Genomic DNA, 22,170 nt, shown 5'->3' on the forward strand with positions numbered 1-22,170 from the left:
TTACAAGACGGGCAAACGTTCACGTACCTCAGGTCATGTGAACGTGATTTTGAAGCGGGTGTGGTGTGACCCGAGACGCATTTGGCAGCTAATGTGATCAGGAAAATTTGGCCAGTACCCAACGAAAACCTGCCTGACTTTGGATAGAAACGGAGCACTCGTTTTTTTTTCCCTTTCTTACAGCTTTCCTCGCTTCTTTTTCGACGTAAGTTTGAATCGCTTCGTCACGGCGGGTTGACCTGGGGCCGCCGAGTTCATTTCACGGACGTCGATTACAACGTGCGGGATATGACTCATTCTGGCAAGCAGTGCGCACACACACACAGGACCCAGATAGACTTCTCACACTCAGCTATGTAACGAGCGAGCTAGCAAAGGTGCATACGCTCGCCACAGGTACGTACACGGCACGGGATCGGGAGCGAGCGCGAGCACGCACGCACACGCATAAAACGACTTATCATAACATTGTATCGGTTGCGAAGCGAAGCGATCTGTGCGGTCAAAAATGGTGCCTAAGTTGCTCTTTACGAAGGCGAGCATCAACTTTCGTCTTTGACTACACCTCATCCTTGCTTGTTAGATGTACATTTACGAGTTTTCAGCTGAGCTGATACGTCAACGTCGATTTTGGATCAATTCTGAGCTGATTTTTGCCGACTTTCTGTCCAGTGGCTGTGCCCGATTTGCCAATAACCAAGGCATCGTTTTGCGACGCGTGCAGCAGCCACACGGCTGGAGCTGTGTGTAGGTCTACACACGTCGAGAACAGAGCACCCGCAAGAGCGGCGACCGTTTCATTGTTTACTATTGCCACGATGCTGAACTGAAAACAAGGTATGTTGACCAGACGGTTCAATCTTCCCATTCCTAGATTTCGATCGAATTTTCGAGCTGCATCACGTTCAGTCATATCTACTATTGCCATATTTGGCTTTAAAGGGTACAACTTGAGGACAGATTCAAGTGCTTCACCTCGAATAGGCTAGATTAAGAAGAGGAAACAAACATTTCCGTGTTGGAGTGAGTGACACGCAGAAATTCAAGGCAAAGTCAATCGAAGGACCGCAGAGCTCACCGGGTCCCGAAACCCGGAAATTTGGTGGAATGGAGCTCACGGTTTTTGCTCTTTGTTGCAGCTTGCAGGGAACTAATTAGCGGATAAATAGGCTTTCTCGGGTCAGACAACACATCCAGGTTATTGTTGCTAAAGGAAATAACACAGAGGCTCCTCATTGTCCTGTGCTTTTCATACTTTTGTCCTATCTTCTAAAACCCAGGCGAGTAGGCCCAGCCAATAATAGGTAATGGTATTAGAGTATAGTTGAGTATAGAGCTCTCCAGTGCAGACTCCAGCCTTACTCTTATCAGCGAGCTTTAGAACGATTTCCCCTGATCTTTTGAAACATCATAGATCACACAACCATTGTCAACTTGTTGTTTCTCTCTTCAGTACAGTGTTTGTGCACTTTAAGTATAGAGCTGACAGCTGTTCAACATGTTCAACATTTGATGAAAATACCAGTCACAGAATTGAGTGTAGACTGCTAAGAGTGTCTAGTTAATTTCTCTTTTTTTTAATGCTCTTAGTCTTTTCATGTATTTTCCTTAACCCGTTGAGGACGAGTCCTGAGTATACTCGCGCAGGTATCTATGGGAAATGTGTGGTGTAACAAAATCAGTCCGTCCTCGACGCTACATAGTATACGTCACCTCCCTTCACCCATGTTCAAAACAAAACAAAACAAAACATGCAAGTAGGGTCTAGACTGGTTGATACACACTTGTAGCCTAGGTAACTGCTATTACTCAAAGCGAAGTGTACATTAGTATGCACAGTATGACTTTTTCATACAATTTTGTATGTACAACTATCACTTTTACATGACAAATTATATTCCAATACATGTACAATGTACACTGTAGGTTACATAAACATGTATATCTGCACACATGCTTCTTGGTAGATGTATTAAAAGTTAATCATTGGCTTTCATCTGGGCAAGACTGGGCAACACTTTGCAATGAAGCAAATTGGTGCTGGGGCAAATTATTTGTATAGGGCCCCATTTACTCTCTCTCTCCTTTTGTTCTTTAAAACAACAGCATCAAATTGGTGCAGAGTCACACAGAATTTATAAGAGTCAAACTTCACGATGCATGATAAACAGACGTAAAAGAACACAATGCATCCTTTCGGAAATTTTTCAAGGCAGAACAGTGTCAACTGTTCTGTAATCAACCAACCAAACAAAAAGAGCACACCCACCATGGAAGTTGTCATTCAGTTTTTCACGGTTGAAGCGCCGACATAATGCATGCTTTTGTGTGATGAAACGACACATTTCACATCAGATGATCAGTTCAACAGTTTAGCTGGCACAGAAAATTGTGTTCTGTACGCTAGATTGTAGATGTACTGTATCATGATAAAAACGTTCACACACGTAAATGGTACATGTATAAAAATATGCCTGAATATTGTATGACATGTGTGCTGTATATAAGGTTCATATACATGTATTACTGTAAAACAAGGAATGTTAACATGCATTTTAATTTCGTGAATTTCGTGAGCGCCGACATTCGTGAAATTAAAATGCACCCGGAAGTTCTTGCCTATACAATATGCATTGGATGCCAGTTGCAATTCGCGAAAATTTCATGCTGTGAGAAAGGCCATTGGCTCCAATTTGCAAAATTTTCATGCCGCGAATATATTGTGTTTTACAGTATTATATGCATTGTGTTCAGCAGAGTGCTGTGGTATGCACATCATCTTCTGGTATTCATACCAAGTTATGGAGTGTGCAATACAGTAGTGCCATCATCCAGAGCTGATTTTAAAACTCTACTGGGAAAAAAAGAAGATTTTGAACAGGTGCTCTTTACATGGGATTTTATCATACAATATGCCTCTCAGGGTCTCAGTCTTGTATTACTATTATCTTATGTGAGTATGTCAATTGTGCTTCATTCCTGTACCCAGCATTTTAATTGAAATATGTTTAGATCAACACTGCTGTTTGAAAAAGCCCTTCCATATGTCCCAGTCCCCTGTGAGAAGGAGCATCCTGCTTCAAAGGGAGATGTTTAAAGGGATGGTACAGTATTGGTGGAGATGAGAATTGAGCTTTAAACTTTTTGCGAGATACCAAGAAAATACTTATGATGTATTACAGAGCATACCATTTTAAGAGGAATTCAAAGTTTATTTGATGAAAATTGGGTTTGGAATGACTGAAACATCCAAAAACAAAGTAAAAGAAAGCGATCATAATATAAAGTGTGGGTCCCACACTTTATTAGAATCGCTCTTTTTTGGATCTCAGCCATTTCAAAACCAATTTTCATCAAATAAACGTTGAATTCCTCATAGAATTACATTCTCTTTCATATTTCATGAGAGGTTTCTCATTATCTCACCAAAAAATGTTTGAAACATGAAATTAGGTCTCAACCAAAACTATACAATCCCTTTAAGAGCTGTAGACTCACTCCATGCTCTAAGCATAGACAGCTGTTTTCCCCCAGCAATATGGACCATATGCATAGCAAATGAACAGCATGACCTACATAATTGTCCATGCAGGAAAGAAAATTCAGCAGAACAAGTTTGTCAACTTGCGGCAACTTTAGGCAAGAAAATGTCCATTTCCAGGTACTTCCAAGTATAGCGAGCAAGTAAAGACTTGCTGCCTATTCCACTGCCATGAACACTGTCAGGATCGCTGTCTTAAAATGCCATTGCCATTGTACATAATGTCCTGCAGTTGGCAGTGACAGGGCTGTGATGTTGGCTCAGGCCTCGATGGAAGTGAAGTGACATTGTGAGTCACGACAGGTTGTCTGCAAGTTGAAGACTAGAGAGCTGCGTTTGGCTGCTCCACACCCCTGGAATTGTGGAACACCATTGCTCTTTGTTCTGGCTACCTCATCAGGTGAGGCAGCCAGTGTGGGTGGGGTGGGGGGGGGGGGGGAGATAGAGTGTAGTGTGGGGACTTAGCAAGGGGAGAACAGGGGGGCGGGTTTCAAGTGCTCTAGTAATCACAGAAATTTGAGACAACTCTATTGTGACCTAGCTCCTGGACCATATCTGCCTAGTGGATTTTACCCTCATCCCCTAGATTAATTTCTCTATTGTGTAGAGAAAAAAATGCACAGAAACAACACAATGTATTAGAATAATTTTACTTGTGCAGTCAAACACCACTTGTTATTATTGCTGTTATGTTCTTGTCACACAGTTTCCCCCCATGGTGTATTGTTACAGCTTCGGGACATATTGATTGTTAGGGGTGCACGTAGTAGTACTAGCATATTGCAGACCTGTACAACTGCTGCTGATGACACCATGCTGCAGGCATGAATTGAGCTAGATAATCATCCCATACTTAATGCACCTGCATTGTAAATATCATGCCCCGGTGATGCACTGGAAAGAGAATGGCCTGCAACACCGAACAAGATGACTGTATGTCTTTAGCATCCAGAGCAGCTTGAAGTATTATATCAATGATGGAATGGGAATTCAAAACACAGCCTACAGTGTAGTTGTTTTGTTGCCTAGGAGCTGGGAATGATATGGGCAAACTATCTTCTGAAAAATTTCCAGCTTTTATTTTATTTTTATTTTTTTACTTTTCTGCTTTATGGCACAAGCTTCAAACAATGCAACTCTGTATTGGTGGTGCAAAACAACACCTTGGATCTAGGTTTATTTCAATAGGTTTACATGGGATTCCCCCTTTCTTTTTCGCAGAATTGTGCAGGAGATGTGCAGTACCGTTCGTGTTGAATAAAGTAATGAAATCAATTTCAGAATAAAAAAGAATGTTTTCTGCACAACTGCATGAAAGAATAGCCATTGACCTCTTGGTGAAATTAATATATCAAGATGAATGTAAATTACAGATCTATTGCAACCACATCTTTTGTTGCTGTTTAATATGGGCAAGCAGCAGTAAAACCTCAGTCAAACTTTCCACTGCATGCATGGTATTAAATGTCTGATTTTTACCTCACATTCTGTGGAAAGTGAATGTACGATGTATTGAATGTTTTGCATCCACTTTCACATGTACAATGTACACTGGTTGTACAACGTAGTACAATGTTTGTTTTCAAAACTATCACATACTGTACATGTACGGGAGTATTTCCCCTTGGGGACTAACAGTTTCTTAGGTGAGGTCTAAATTTGGTTGCAAGTATTTGTATGTTACACACATGTACATGTTTCTGTCAGTTGTGAATGATAAGAGGGGATTCCTCTCCACACATTGGCTCCTTGTGAAATTTGTGAAAGTTTTATGCACACAAAAATGTCTGGTTTTACAGCATTTGCTCAAGTGCCCTACATATGTATGTGTTTTACATGCGTGTATCCAATATTTATACTTGCCCATCACAGATTCAGATGTCTCATTTAAACAGGATTTTACATGCATGTATTCAATATTTATACTTGCCCATCACAAATTCAGATGTCTCAAGCAGGCGTGTGGGTTAATGTATAGAGTGCTGCTGTGTTATCGTATGTACCGTACATGTTGCCCCTCATGTGCTTGCATATTACATCGTACATACATGTACATTGTATATCTGATGGACCGGCTGTAGAAGGAGGCAGTCAGATCCAGAAAGACAAAAACAAAAGCAAAACAAAACAAAATCAAACCTGGTCGAAGAACACATTGTGTAAAGCTTGAACAGTGAATTTGTAGTCCCACATACAGTGTACAGTGTATCTGTAGTACTGTAGTTGCTCATGATGAGACAAGTGGTGAGTGGTGCAATTGTTATTGCCCAAACCATTACTTCCATCACATGAGATTAAAATTTGATAGTTAATGAGTGACTTTTCTTTCCATGTGATCAGTGGTGCTTAAATATGAACATTGCTAAATTCAGGAATCACTTTGTGGGAGATACAAAGTGTACACGTCACAATACCGCAATGCAAGCTTAGGAATGGTGTCTTGGTTCCTTTCAGGCATATCAAACTTCATTTTATGATCGTAACTGTCACATTCACTTGGCAGCTGTGAATCTTTTATGGTAAGGTGACTGAAGAAGAAAAGGGGGTGCTACTTTCTATTCTCATTTGAAGAGTTCTTTATGCATTGCAGAATGATGCCAGTTTCACATGATACAGTCAGCTTTGCTTAGTCAAATTCAAAGGGCTCAGCGAAAGACCTTTGACATGGCTGAATTTCGACTGACACAGAAATGAAACGTTTACATGCACAGTATATTCACAGTACATTCAGTAATATCCATCAGGGGTAGAATTTTACCTCGACTCCACCCACTTTTTTCGACTTCCCCACTTGCGAAGTTGACATACAATGTACAGTACAATATAGGCAATCATGAGGTTGATTGTACATTGTACTTCATAGTATGCTTTATGAGCACAATACCACCTCATGCCTTCAGATGTGACTTGAAAGTTGAGAGGGCCTTTCAAAAGAGGGAACTTGACCAATCTTTTACCATTTTAGCATTGGGACATCATAATGCTTCTTCTTCACCCCATTACTGCCTACAGGAATCTGATGGGTCAGTACAGAGGTTATTGTGATTTTAGGATCCCATAGAAAACTGGTTACTCGGTAATCGAATCAAGATTATTTTTTCACTGCACACAGATTTCACTGCACACAGAACACACAGATGATGTTGGTAATAACCATGTCTGTGAGGCAAGCCTCTTTTGCATATTATCTTATGTCTATATATGAATATTCATATATACAAAAGTGGGTCTATAGCACACACAGTGGGCGGAGCAACCTGGGTGTCCGTCTTCCAGCTTGTTTTTGATTGGTCGCGACATGTTTTTACATCATACATTCTCACTTGTAGAGAAAATTATGATACACTCTGCAGGTATTCGTTGCGTGTGTTAGCGATTGCATTTCCTTTTTGTGATGTGATAGCTTTATGTCACGTCCATCAGGCCTGGCCGTATCAGTTTCAGTGGACGAGCAATGATCCCACCCCTCCCCCAACACACCCAACAGAAACAGAGAGTTTTAACACTTCGGAAGTGAGTCACACGCCGGTTTAGGCTCTCATTATCAAATGAATAAAAGCCCTTGATGATATGCCATTCATGATGTCCCACAATATAATACAGATGTCCATTCAGCAAAGGAATCAAGTCTCTTCATTTTGATAAATGGATGAGAACCAAGGAGTAATTTATCAAATGAACTATTGCCCATGTTATACTGTAGGTCCCTATACAGACTCAAAGAGAATACAACAAACTGTCAGAGAAGAAATTAATTGACATTGATCAAAAGAAGTAAGTTCAAGAATTTTTCAGTTTGTGTGATTTTCAAAAGGCACATAATGTGTTCAGTTTTGATTTGATAACAGAAATGATTCAGACTTTATTTCCACTATCTGAAATGCAGTATTGTTTCAATTGGTTTGATCAACAGATGACAAATTTCCCAGTTTTTCACCTTTGTTTATTATCATCAGTCATAATTGTGATTGGGTACCTAGTGCTCATAGGTAGGCAACTTCCACTGAAAGCAACCTTGTTGGCTGCCTGCACTTTATCCCTCAAGATGCGGATGGAGTGAGTTCTTTTCTTGTTTTTCTCCCTTATTATAGCAATGTTTACACAAATAATGCAATTCCAGCAATAGAATTTCACCGTGATCGTTGAATTGGAAGTCACCATACTGTTTTTATTAAGTTCATTGGAAGCAAGCGGCTAAAAAGAGAACATTGCATAAACGCTGTATGGATATAATGCTCTATGGAAGAGATCATACAACATATTGTACCTGTACATACTGTACAATGTATACAGCTGTTCATGTACAATTTGTTAACTATCAGAGTACAATAATGAATGAATGATATCAACAATATTAACACATGAAATCCAGAATGTTGATATGATTGCAGAGAGAAATGTAAAGTTGAGATACACCTTGGATACATGCACACACATTATTTACCAGGGAGGGTGAAGAGTCCACCTCCCTGCACATACAGATTGTACTTTACACGTTACAAACAAGGACACACTTTCATGCAAAGAACAATCATGCAGATTATATGCAGTCCCACATACTGACTTTGTTGTGAGGCTTCCATGTACAGGGACTGGCCCACTTCTCTCCCCCTTCTTTTTTCGCAAGCATGTCATTTTTTCTCTTTTTTTGTTTGGGGGGGGGGGGGCTGATTCCCACCACCCAAATTACATGTATGTGAGAATTTCTAAGATTTAAACCTTGCTCTGGTATTTTTTCTATAAATTGTGAAGGTGGGCATGCATTCTGTAATTAAAAAACTCTATTCTGTAATTAAAAAACTCTATACTGGTAATGAATATACTTCTCCCCCCCCCCCAAAAAAAAAAAAAAAAAAATCCAAAACAAAACGAAATCTCAGAAAGTGATGGGAGTTGTATGTGAGTGAGGTTGATCGTCTCCTGGGAGTGTACAATACTCGTAAATTGATACGCTGAATCCTGTTGAGTGCTCATAGTACACCAATAGTGCAGGAGGCGACCTAAACTGTTCAGTTTTATGACTCGCTGACATAGCTTGTGAAACATTTGCGATGGTGCAAAACAATCCATGTGATGTGTCAACGAACATTTACATACAGCATGCTTCTTTTGTTAACTGATCGACACTTCACCTCGTAGTACTGTAGTTTCTGACCTCATTTGTAATCCCACAATTGCTTCCTGCATTGTTCGAGGACCATCAATAGTATGAAAATAGTAAAAGTGCGATCCTCTGTCAATTCTTGTGGTACTTCCAATAATCATATTAATTAAAAGAAAACTGTTTCAGTTTTGACTCCTTACAATGTAATGTAGGTGGCTCAGAGTTCAAACATTAATGGCGCTTTGCATTTTTGGTTTCATGGGTTTGTATTGCACGTCTCTTGCGTCTATAAACAAATCAGTTGGGGGAAAAAAAAAACACCCGAAGATCAGTTCAAAGTGGTTAGACTGACTTGTTGTTTTTAGGAACATTATCACTTTCAACCATGAACCATTGTCGTCCGCTTTTATTGCAGACGAACTGCACGAGTGAAAGCCACTTTGATTTTTTCCGGACATCTGAGCGTTTTATAACACAGAGAATCTAAAGAATGATCATAGTACAATGTATATAATTCACTCTACGCTGTAATAGCGTTCTTGCTCGAAATCGCTTCACTGCAGAGCCTAGATTTTGGGGTCTGAGAACTTCGTGCATTTTTGTCAGATATCTTGCTATTCAAATAGAAAATTTTGATTAAGAGTGAGTATTAACTCGTCATTTTATTTCTTCCTGACACGCACCACGCAGTATGCCACTGACACGTAACAGCTTACATAGGTGACGCAACGGAATGTGTTCTGCCCTGTCCACGCTTGAGGGTGAATAAAGAGATGCTTCTATAGAGCAAGGAATGTCCAAGCACACGACGCCCGGTCCCTCGTTTGTCGTGTCGGATCGCCGCTAAAACTCTCACCCACTTTATTTATACACGTTGAGAACTAAACCATTTAAACATTTAGACAAGACTTCACACCTTCCTCTTATTGTGGTATCAAAAGTTAGTGAAAAAGAGTTAGCGAGCATGGGAGCGAAAAATCTAGGGGGGGGGGGGGGGTAGTGGGGGAGAAGTGAATTTGCATAGAGCTAGTTCGCCTACGCACAAAAGAAACCATTGTGCGTCGTCAGTCGGTCCCCGGCTGAAACCCATCGGGGTCACGCAAAGTTATCCTCCCAGGGTCTCTGTTCGGAGGTTTTTTTTTTTCTCTGTTCGGTGTTTTTTTTTTTTTTTTGTCTCTACCGTGCTTTGACCGCGAGCTGCTGGGTTCGCAACACGTCTACACTGTTTTATATATATATGTCTATCTGTTTGTCTGTTTGTCGCTCTGTGTGCTCTCTGTGAGTGTGCACATGTTTCCTGTACTTGCTATTTGTTTCCTGTGATTGATGCAAGGTTTCCCCACAATCTCATTTCGTCTACATTATTTTTGTTTGTGTTCTACCAAACTATCATGAAATTTACTTTGTGCTGTCATAAACCCTTGCTTCTTCTGTGTTGTTCTTTCTTATTCTTTGTCGTATTCTTCATATTTTGTTATTTATTTATTTATACATTTTGGAGGGGATGTCGAAGTTTCTATGCAGCCTCGTCGAGTCATATTTTGCAGTTGAGCGAGAAATCCGTCGGTTTAATTTACCACATAATGTGTGTAATCGATGCGTCTTATTTCCCTTGGAAAAGGCAATCGTACACACATGGGATATAAATGAATAAAATCGATTAAATTCCTTGCGTAGTATTTACGTGCTGTATGACATATTCATCCACAACGCGACACAACATTCTCGTAATTGCTCTGAAAAAAAAAAGAAGAAGAGAAAGAATCGATGGCACAATGCTGTAACATAATGTCTGTGTCAGCGTACCGTATCTGAATGGCCCAATAAGGACATTGCAAAAGGGTATTGTGTGAATTGTTTTTCTCTTACTCATATGTGAATGTTTGCCTGCCAACAACAGACGGGTCTGTCTCATTTCCGAGACGCGAAGAATGATTAATGCTTAGAGCTCACGATTAATAAAAAACCAAACAAACGCAGTTTCCTCTTGTTTTGGTGAATTTATAGTCTGTTACAATAGTTTCCATGTGTGTTCCAAGATGATTATAGACCGAAATTTTATCCTGGTAGTATATAGGCATTTACAATAACTGCGATTGGGTATTGTTCGTGGTGGAATCGGTGAACGCCAGTTACCCTGCTTCCAGGGCTGCGTGATGTTTGTTGTGACGCCTGACGACGCTGTCTCTGTCTGATGGTGAGATATCGTCGGAAGTCAGCACTTTTTCTCTCAGAACTAGAATCTGGGATCTGAAAAGACAATCAGCTCAGGGGCGGATCCAGGAATTCTGTAAAGGGGGGGGGGGGGGCGCAACTAATATTTTGGTGCCACTTCCGGGTTTCATTTCATTTTTCTTTTTATTTCTTTTGTTTTTACCGATAAATAAAGTGGGGGGGGGGGGGGGCGTGCGCCTCTTGCGCCCCCTCTGGATCCGTCACTGCATCTACTACTTAGTATTTAAAGCAGCAGTTCAAACATGACGATGCAAAATCATGTCTGTCGCAACGATGGTAATCAGAGATTTCATGATCGCGTAAAAAGTAACGACAAATACAGAACAATCATGATAGCTCCCACCTTCCGAAAAGACCCTGTAGTGTGAAATTATCACGTTATGCCTCGTGAGCCATTCATGCACCACACAAACTGCACAACTTAAACTGGAATTCAACTCTAATTTGTCGTCGTCGATGCCCGCGTCTTCGACAGCCAGGCTGAGAAGGAAGGCCCCGTGTGCCACTCTGACCAGGGAGGTGGAAACCACCTCCCTGTTCTGACATGGCAGGACTGAACGATGAGGAAGATACGGTTGAAAAGGAGATGGATTCTCCGCCTCCCTGGTACCAGGGAGGTGGAAGACCACTCCACCTCCCTGCTGGTACGATCGAATCGAAGTGGAATCGCGTGTCGCGTGCCGAGCTCGCGGCCGAGTGAACTTCCTAAAAAGTTCACTGGGACAAGTTAACAGCATGCGGGATTAGTCTCCTCTCAAGAACTGCGCGTAATCTTCCATTACAAAAAGAGATAATGAACAATCGTGTGTGGAGACATTGCTTTCGGACAATGCGCCGCGTTTCACCTATCCAAATAAGATCATGGGGTAACTACAACAAACGCGTGGAAGCCAAACGAAACATGTAACGGTAGCATAAGTCGCCACAAGAATTAACGCGCTTGCAGATTTCAGACTCCCTTATTCTTTTTCGAAGTCGTGTTTGATTCTCAAGGTCTGCATAAAAAAGCTCAAATTTTCTGAATAATATTTGCAATTATCTAAGGGTATAGGGACTCTAATGTATGCATCGAGCTATGGTGTATGAGCCTGGCACAGTTTCCTAAAAGCTTCCGAGCATGTGTAACACTCAACATCGCTCTATCGGCTCGTGGTGTCTATGCAAGTTTTTATCCTTATTGAAATGATTAGTTACAACAGTTTTAGATGACATTATTATTTTTATTATTATAAAATGAGGCGAGGAAACATTCACACGTTATATGCTAAAAAAAACGACGGTGTGTAGGAACCTATACGAACAGTCCTCGTATCCCAAACATGCGCCTGGAGTGAGGACAGGTTTTTCCAGCTTCCCATTGGCTCGACCATGAAGCTACATGGCTCGACTGACATGGAGCTGGAGCTAGCGAAACTTGCCCCTAACTAGGTCAGGTTGATACGATCGGACATCCGACTAATGCGCTTAGTCTTTGATGTAGACTTCGCAAGTTGTTTTATTGGACGATTTTTGTTGTTATTGTTTTTTTTTCTTTCAATGGAAAGAGAAGGGGATGAGATGAAGAGTTAATGGCGATTTTAGTTATAGGAATAATCCGAATGAATAACCTATGCAATGATCTACGGAAATACAAAATCGGCCAAGTTCAAACATTCTTAATTATTTTTAGGACCCATTGTATGTAGGGCCTATTTGAATACGTTTCGAAATGAACATAACGGAGAAGTATTTCCCTGGACAAAGTGTTATATGAGTTACTGTAATAATTAGGGGAATTGTCACATCCAAAAAAAGAAAAGAAAAAGAAAAAAAGATTAAGAACATTTCACAATCTGGAGCTATATCAATCTGTTTATAGTTCTTGAAGCTACACTTTTATCTTGAGTGATACGGCTCGGTGATTACGTTGTTCTCATATAACGGGCATGAATGCCGAATGCTTGTTATCGATACGGATACAATGGATGTAAATATATGGTGCAGACATGTCTTTAAATATATCGAGGTCATTCGAGACCGTTGTCGACCTTCCTATATAGCTCAACTAGATGTCTTTCCAACCTTACCTTCTCCTCTTTTACTAAAGGACGCCTGGAGACGCATCTATACAATTTGACCATTAATGGATTTTGCAGATTGCCTCGTTCGCCAATTAAAATTACTGGTACGAGAGAGTGTTCCACGTCAGGCATATTGTACGTCACCTAGACCATGGAACTACACAAGTAGCTCCATGCCCAGACCGTGGATGTAGCTCCATGCCCAGACCCAAGGATTAGGCGAGATATCACGTATAATTCCGTGTATGACGAAATAAGTGAGCATTCTGCTCGTTGAATATCTTCACAAAACAACAACAACAGCAGAAGAACCAAAACCCAAACCAAACCAAACCAAACCAAACCAAACCAAACCAAACTACAACGTAAATCAAACCAAACCGAACCAAACCAAACCAAACCAAACCAAACCGAACTAAACCAAACCAAACCAAACCAAACCAAACCAAACCAAACCAAACCAAACCAAACTACAACGTAAATCAAACCAAACCGAACCAAACCAAACCAAACCAAACCAAACCAAACCGAACTAAACCAAACCAAACCAAACCAAACCAAACCAAACCAAACCAAACCCAACCAAACCAACCAAATCAACCAAAACCAACCAAAACCAACCAAATAAAATCAAATCAAAATGAAACCCAAGCAAACTAATACAATAATTGTAACAACAACAACAACAGCATTAAGAAAGAATCCATCGACACGGTCCGGGGTATTATGTGGATTTTCTGGTCAGGGGTACACTTAATAATCGTTGGTCATTGTCTGATGTACCAAACACAAGACCGTATTTGTCAATACACCCATAGCAGATACCCTCCATAGGTGCAAATAGCAATGTAGGTCAGTTACATGCTAAACAGCTCACAAGTTCCATATAAGCTTTATTGATCTTTGACAAATAATATGATAGTATTACTATTGAAGTGTGTGTGTGTGTGTGGGGGGGGGGAGGTTGAGCCTATAACGGTTCTCATTTCAGTTTGACCCGTCCTACAACTTAATGCAGTTCTGAAAAAAAAAGAAAAAGATTGTGATCGTCATTTTAGTTTAATGCAATATGTCCCCCGTCTGTGATTTCGCACAGTAGCAAAGCCTAAAATCAATGATCAAATGAAGATACAAATCATACCTACAGGATTAACTTGCCATGTATAGATGTAATTTTCTAAAGCGGTAACAAGTGCTCATACAATGTATCTCTTCCTTTTTCCATCATGAGAACTACTTTCCGGCCTTCCATCAGCCTCATCTGGACCTCACAAAAAGGGGGGGGGGGGGGGGGGTGTGCCAGAAACTATTTAGGCCTATACATAATATGCCTTGAAGTGTAGCATTGCATTGTCTGGCTACCTCATGCAACGGTGAATTTTCACTGCATTTGTATTTTATACGTTACAAGTCACCTTTCATTATTATTTTTTTGTTCAATCATTTATCGATTTATATATTGTGAGTACTTCCTATATGGCCTACCGTTTTACTTCCTTAAGTTAAATGTATATTTTAGCTGTGTACTTATCGATTTACTTTCACCAATTAAGAGATGTCTGGATAAAATTATTTCTGTACATCGTGTCCATTGAAACAAATAGGAACAAAACAAACTTTTGATATAAGGCCTACAGTATATACACTGTAACTATTTGGTGGCTGTTGAATGTATCATGTTATATTGAGTCTTCTTATCTAAAATGTTTGCTGGAATCAGCAAAACAAGTGATCATATTCGGAAGACGTTGATTTATATTCATATAACCAAACCAGGACTGTTTTGATAATACTAGTATTGAAAATAGGCCATGTTCGTGTTCAAGTCCTCATTCTGAACATGATAAAAGATCGAGTTGTTTAAAAACGATGAAATAATATTTACACCTTAGATCAAGTGAGGCTTAGTTAATTGGGATTTTAGAGCTCTTGAGTTTTAGTGTTGCAGATTTTCTAGTTAACATTATAGCAGTCTATACGAAGCGTGTATTTCATGTGCTTTGTTGTTGAGAGAGTTTTAAAAAAGGAAAGCTTCGAGCAGGGAGGTGCTACCTCCCTGCTTCGAGAACCAGGTCCGTTCTTTGGTGTGGTCGCTCTTCGGCACAGTCGTTAGATGGTCAACGTGGCCTGACCCCAGCGAGGTGACTCGTTGCCTTGAGGAGGGTCACTCAAGGTTCTGACCTGAGTTGACCCACGACCAGACCCCACACCTCTTTCTCTCTTTTTCTTTCTCTCTCCCTTTTCTCTCTCCTCCCATCTCTCTCTTTCTCCTCTCCATCTCTCTCATTCTCTCTTTTCTCTTTGTTCACTCCTTCCCCTCCTCCTCCTCCTCCATCTCCTTTCTCTTCATCCATCCAGATACCATGCTCTCTAACTTTTAAATTTCTGTAGTCTTTCAATCAGACTTGTGCTTTGATTATTACCCATCTATAAAGCCATGGACCAAGATAAAGCGAAACGATGATCTTCTTCCCTCCCCCCCCCCAATCCTTTTGGTTGATCTATAAACATGATTAATTGATGCTTGTAGAACAGGAATAGAGCAAAGCAGTTATAAATAGAAGGATGTGGTTTCGGACTGCTGTTTGGTTTAGGATTTAGGCACGAGCCTTGGTTAGCTTTGTGAATGCTGGTTGTGTGATCTGGCACCAGTTCGCTTCTTTATGATGATCAGATCATGACGTGCATACTTTGATGCATTTTTACTCGTCATCCCCCATTGTTCATTCTTATTTAACTCTAGTAAAGCATCTCAAACATGCTGCATGCTCCCCCCCCCCCCCCCCGGACTTCGACCAGCGAAGAATAACAGAGAAGAACCTACAATTATGTTTTTACATGTTTGCTAGGATGATCAAGTATAACATGAACAAAATGAGCGGAAGAAAAATAAAGAAGAAAGAAAGTATAAGAGCACAATGAATAACATAGACCAAAACATTCTGCAGTCACCAGCAGCGTGCCAATACTTTAACACCTCTGTTCTTTCGTGAGAAGAGTGATCATGGTGATAACGAAACAGGAACCACATCGGTATGCGAAGAAGCCGGATTTCACATTGTAAGTCTTATTTCCTGCTTTCGCAGAACGCTTTAGCATGGATTCACCAAAGTGCATGTAACCTCATCTGTACAACATTATTGGCAATATTGACCGACAGGTCAAATATAATATTTTGTTAACACATCGATAAAATCGAAAACATCCCCGCGTCATGGAAACCTTCCAATTTGTTGTTGTTTTTTTTTTCTCCAATGTTTATGGATACAATTTGTTTTTCTTCTGTCTGTAGAAATAGCTGAATTTTGCGAGGCAAAGCCCTCGCGTCAAAGTTAACTTCACAAAAGCCATTGTTTTCTGTAATTGTAACACAAGTTTTGATCGGCCTGTAATGCTTCGAGAGAGGGGAAGACCCCCAGACAGTATTCAGCCATAAGTTAAGTGCAATGCGGTGTTATACAAGTGTAGCTGAAAGTCAGATGGTCTGTGCATTACGCCCACGAAAATTCTTCTCATAAGGATCAGTCACTCGCTGTCTGGGCGAGCTGCGTGGATAATCTGTCGACACTGACCTTAATAATACTGCATTATATCTCCTTTCTTTAGAGCCACCCACCCTCAATACATGTATTCCGCCCAATCATCGCTTAACTCCTTTGCTGCCATTAGTCCAGGCTAGAAGGCACCCAACCTTGTTTTTTGATATATACAATGTTTTTTGATGGTTTCTTGTCAATTCGAGGGTGCTGATTCCAAATCCGATTGATGCCACTCGCGTAACCTTGAGCATTTTCGGCAAAATGAAAAAATCCAAAATGGCCGCCAGATATGCTAATTCGGCCGTGATAAACATAATAATGCGCATTATATGACAAATTATTCCACCAAACTTTGTACATTTCTGTTCCTAGAGTTACTCCATCTGCATTTGCAAGAGAATTTTCATTTCATATAGGTTCATTTAGTATTTAAAGCTCATTTTTATTCAAAAGGGCCGCCATTCCTATGCTTATGTACTATATGAATGGCAAAACATAATGCATGGGAATATAGAACAAATTTACTGTATTTCCAGTCCCGTACCTACGCTGTCATAAAGTGTTGCATGTGTAATACAAATATGTTGGGTGTCACTTATAATATAGAGGGCCTACATGTATATTTCAGCATTTAATATTCATAGACCTTACTATGTTTAACACAATTTCTTATCTATTTCATTTTGTCTCAACAACGAATATAAGTTCACTAAACGTCTCGCAAGAAATCAATATAATATCATATTCTATATTGAATATAAAAATGTAATACTAACACGATATATTAAGAAGCCTAGATGCATGGTATTTATCAAACAATGTTGAAAATGGAGGGGGATCTAGAAAACAAAGCTTGTAATATACATTCCTCTATACCATATTTTAACAAAGTACAGAAAATCCTATACAGTAAGTGCAGAGATACATGGTTGCAGAAAAAAACATAATCGAACATTAATGACACAACTAAAAACCCTTTACATTATATATTTTTTTTCCAGCAAGGAGTTGGGGGGGGGGGGGCGGGGGGAGGGAGGCGAGTTTGAAATGGATCATAACCTCCATTACTTTGATATGATATAATTTAGATGTACCGCCTTGATATTATAGAGTAAACTTGATTTTCTTCTTGACTTAAAACAACGACAAAAACTGGTGAAGGCATAAACGAAACTGTCTATAACGCAATACCGTACAAACTACTCATTAAACATCAACCAAGGAGCAATGTGAGATGCCTCTTTTAGTTCTCTCACAGTTCCCAGGTGTTGATAATATACACTTTGACATCATGATCTCATTCAGTCTTGTCTTAAAACTAAAACTGTAATTTTTATTGTCTTTAAAGAACCCTTTAATTGGATGTTTGGCAGCAGGTGACATCAGCCCCAAATTTGCAGAATTCTCAGGCTAAAGATGCATATTAGTCCTGCAATTGCTTTAATTGAAACCGCATCTGGTGATGTTCAGCACTTCCTCAGGGGTCAGAGGGCGATTATTTGCCATAGAAACAGAATGAAGACATGAAGACTTGCTTGATCACCACCCGCTGAAGCCCTATGGCTTTGTTGCCAGGCCAGAGACAGTGTTGTAGGTAACTTAGTTTACCAGCATCTTCACCAACCGGTTTTGGGGTCAAAACTTTCAAGTTACGGGAGGGAAATCTAGGCTTGTGGGATTTCAGACGCATTGATGGCAGGTTGTTCAAGGGGGCATTTCATGAAGCGTTTTGTCAGGTCTTCTCTTTTTGACTAACTGTTATAAGCTACTAAAATCCTTGCATCTGATTGGCTAAGAGCAAATTTGTCAGGCAAATTTTTCAGACGAAACGCTTCATGAAATGCCCCCATGCTATCGTGTTTGGAAGGTCAGGGTATGCGTTGACAGCACTGGTGACACTTGCCATCCTTTCCTTCCAGCGTGAGGGAGAGTGATCGAGTGCCAGTGAAGGAGGGTAGACTTCCTTAGCCTATGCTTGGAAGGCTTGCCACAGAGGGCTACCTTGAACATAGCATTGGCAAGATGGTTACGAAGATGGAAGGCATGGGTCGGATGATAATTTTATAAAGGTTAGGGCAAAGTCTCCAGAAAGTGAAGAACTCCTCTATTGTCTTGAGATGGGTCAGTAGTCGGCTCATGTCATCCAAGGACTTTCTATGAGACGTAAAGGCAAGATCATCTGCAAACTTCCAACGTGAAGGGAATGTTATGTCACCATGTACATGGTAGAAAGAGCTCTAGTAGAGTTAGTTACAGCCACCATTAAGGAGGCCATCATTCAGAGTCCTAACACAGTGCTGGTCTGGTTACCTAGAGCAATCCTGAATCTGCAAGTGCTCAAAGACTCCAACCCCAAGTACCTTCTGATCTGGAGATTCTCCCGCTTGAAACCCCTAGCAAATGGGAGACTCCAACTTGATGTGCGCAAAGCGCATAAATTATCACGAGCGCAAAGTTCCCTGCGGCCGGGGTCCAGGGCCCGCCCGCTTGAGCTCTGGAAGCTCTAATAGGGTTCTTAGTGTTCTCTTGAGCTGTCTAAGGCTTATTTTTCAACATGTGAACACACAAAGTAAGAAATCATTTCAAGTGGGAGACACAGAGACAGGGCAGGAGAAAGTAAATCTCAAGCGGAAGAACGGGAGATTTTGCAAAACGGACTTTCGGCGGGGTCGGAGTCTCTGAGTGCTGAAGATTAAGGATAAGCAGTATAAAGTTGTTGTACAGTAACACTGCTTTCAGAATGAGGCAGCACTGTGCAGATCTCAGAGTCTCTCTTGACATCATATACGCAAACACATTTACTCAGAAAAAAAAATGGTGGTAGAATTCATCTTCCATATAGTTCATCTAGGTTAACATGAAAAACTTTTTGGCCTTGTTTTCATTTCAGAGATTTGACAACAGGAAGTGAGGTGGTCCTTTTTTTCCACTTTCCCCTGCCTCATGTTCTTTCTCGGGTGAGGGGACTGAAAAGTTTGTATAATATCGCTTTTAGATAATGTAGAACAGGAAAGGTAATTGGAAATTTCATTTGTGTCATCATCTAGGATTCAGCCTTTTATCAAATTGTTCATGTCTAATAATTCCTGATAAACGATGTTGATGTTGGCGTCAATTCAAGGTTTGGTGGGTTTTTCCAAATTTCTTGGGAAAAATTCAGATTGAGGTAGCAAAATTTTGGATGTTTGCATCAAAGAATAAAACAGCTTTAGTTAGTGACAATCCTCTGATTTGTAATCAGCACACAAATTGAGAAACAGTGTTCCTGGGTGACAGATTTTTTTTTTTTTCCATGAACACTTTGCTGTTCATATTGTGCAGGGGTATATGAGTGGCATCCATTTTGAAGTTTTGTATGAAGAAGAATATAATAAGCCTAAAAACAATACATTTTCCGTTTGTTTGCTTGTTTGTTTGCTTGTTTTGCTAGTGGCACTCATCAGATTTGCATGGCACATGCAAAATTTGATAAAAGCGTAGGTATGTGACTGAAAATTCATCTTCTATTTCTATGCATATTTTTTGCCATTCATATAGTACATGAGTATAGGAGTGGCGGCCATTTTGAATTGAAAATAAGCTAAAATACTAAATGTACCTCTTCAAATGAGAAATTTCTTGCATGTGCAAGTATTACTCAAGGAACAAAAATTCTAAAAAACTTTGATGGAATAATTGGTCATAAAATTGACATAACTGGGATTAGCATGGCCAAATTAGCATATCTGGCGGCCATTTTGGATTTTTGCATTTTGCCGAAAATGCTCAAGGTTACGCGAGTGGCATCAATCGGATTTGGAATCAGCACCCTCGAATTGACAAGAAACCATCTAAAAACATTGTATATATCAAAAAACAAGGTTAGGTGCACTTTCTATGGAGCCTAGCCTGGACTACATTGGCAAACTGCTAGTATACGGTGACAATGTCATTCTTGACGCGGTGGTCCGGAGAGAATTCGAGACCCCCGCTAATAAGCGTTCTCACACATCCATCGAAATGGGGACATTATTTGGGCCAGAGTAAAATGTAGGCCTATACTCGCGTATTAGACTGATGAAGGTCGCGCTTTTGGTTTTTATCTTAGTTATACTTCTATAATTACTAAGCAAGTGTGGGGGAGGAGAGGTCATAGACGGATTTTATCTGCTATTTACGGATCCGTACAGGAATTCCCCCAGGTCTCAATAGAGATTAGATATGCGTCAACGTCTGGCTCTAGTTCAAAGTATGTCGCTAGTCATTTGGGTCATCCTTATTGTTCCCCTCAAGTTTATTCTCTTGGATTTTGATTATCTATATTACTTCTAAACGATTTATCGTAAATGCAGTCATGACATGAGTCTAGGTGCCAGAATGCTCCAGCTCTGTTTTCACTGGATTTGTGAAATATTCCAATTAGACGAGCAGACGTGCATTATCGAAAATGAATAATGTACGAGTTCTTAAAAACCTTCCTTTTGTGACGGATCTATGTTGACTTTTGGCATACTTTTTACTTTTTTTTCTCATGTATTTTTTCATTGTTTTGCTGTGATTTCACATTTACAGACACATTTAACATTGATAGCGACTTCCCAATTTTTCTTCTTCTTTTTATTTATTTATTTTTTTTTTTCGTTCCACGGGCAGGCTGCAAGTCGCATCGCTGCTCGTAAAGTTATCTTGTTGGTCGACTAGATGCGTTTGTTTTGAGGAGGTCTTACCCCCATTAGAGCAAAAAAGCTCAGTTATCCTCTTCAATGAATAAAGCCAATACTAGATTTAAAGAAAATGACAAAATGCTGTCATTTGTTTAAGTTGCAGAGGATTTGGGCAAAGTTTGATCGTATGAGATGTATTCGCCGAAATGAGACCAGATATGTGGATCCGAGGGAGCGAAATCCCCCCAAAGCCGTGTTTAAGCTTTAACCCTCTCAGAACCGTATTCTTAAAGTGGCATTGACAGTGTACAGACAAACATAGTGCCAACGGTAATGAACGACCTTTGCCCGCGACTTGTCGCCCCTGTTCAGCCCGGAAAAAATAGCACATGTTAAGCATCAGACACAAGCTATCACAATGGATGTTTATATGCGAAGGTTATCCTCTTTATCTACGCTACTTCCGATAAAAAGGGTAAAAACCTTGGCAGATGAACAGACAAAGGTAGTGCATCTACGTTCCAACGGGGAATCAGATCAATAGATAAATGGATATGAATGGATTGGTAAGCAGAAGAAATAAAGAGTAAGAGAAAAAGAATTATTCCCGCTTAGAATTCCATCGATCCGAACAAAGCCTCGCCTGTAATACCTTCTTTTATAAGAGTACAATCTTCCTTCCATGCAAGCGAACTCGGTAAACAGAAATTCAAACAAAACCTTAAAACAAAAGTTTCATGAAAATTGGTTAATAGAGGGAAAGTTATTTTGTTTGGCATGTTTGGTTTAACATGCTTTTGTGAAATGGTGATAATATTTGACGTACTGTATTTATTTATATATCACCTCTCAGCTTCGACAGTGGAGTATAGATACTAGTACAATATGCGTCAAAAATGTGAAATAATCATTTTTACCTGTAATTGTCCATCCTAATTCCGTAAATTCCGAAATTCCACTTCATTTCCCCTTGAAAAACCATCATTTATTGCTAAAATGCCTGCGCGTCATGAATTCAAGGATATCACTTTCTGGCTGAATTTCTGTT

The 22,170-nt window shown here is 40.1% G+C and overlaps 1 protein-coding gene across 4 annotated transcripts in view; it reads left to right on the forward strand.

Annotated features, from left to right (window-relative positions):
• The first annotated feature begins 489 nt into the window (after positions 1–489).
• LOC140230001 (uncharacterized) overlaps positions 490–22,170 on the forward strand; it is a 132,493-nt gene continuing 110,812 nt past the window's right edge. For all 4 annotated transcript variants that reach the window (XM_072310204.1, XM_072310207.1, XM_072310206.1 and 1 more), the window contains exon 1: positions 490–837. The gene's annotated coding sequence lies outside the window, so the exon portion shown is untranslated. The remainder of the gene's footprint in view (positions 838–22,170) is intronic.

The sequence above is a fragment of the Diadema setosum genome, chromosome 6 (genome assembly GCF_964275005.1).
Source record: "Diadema setosum chromosome 6, eeDiaSeto1, whole genome shotgun sequence".
In the NCBI taxonomy this organism is placed as follows: Eukaryota; Metazoa; Echinodermata; class Echinoidea; order Diadematoida; family Diadematidae; genus Diadema; species Diadema setosum.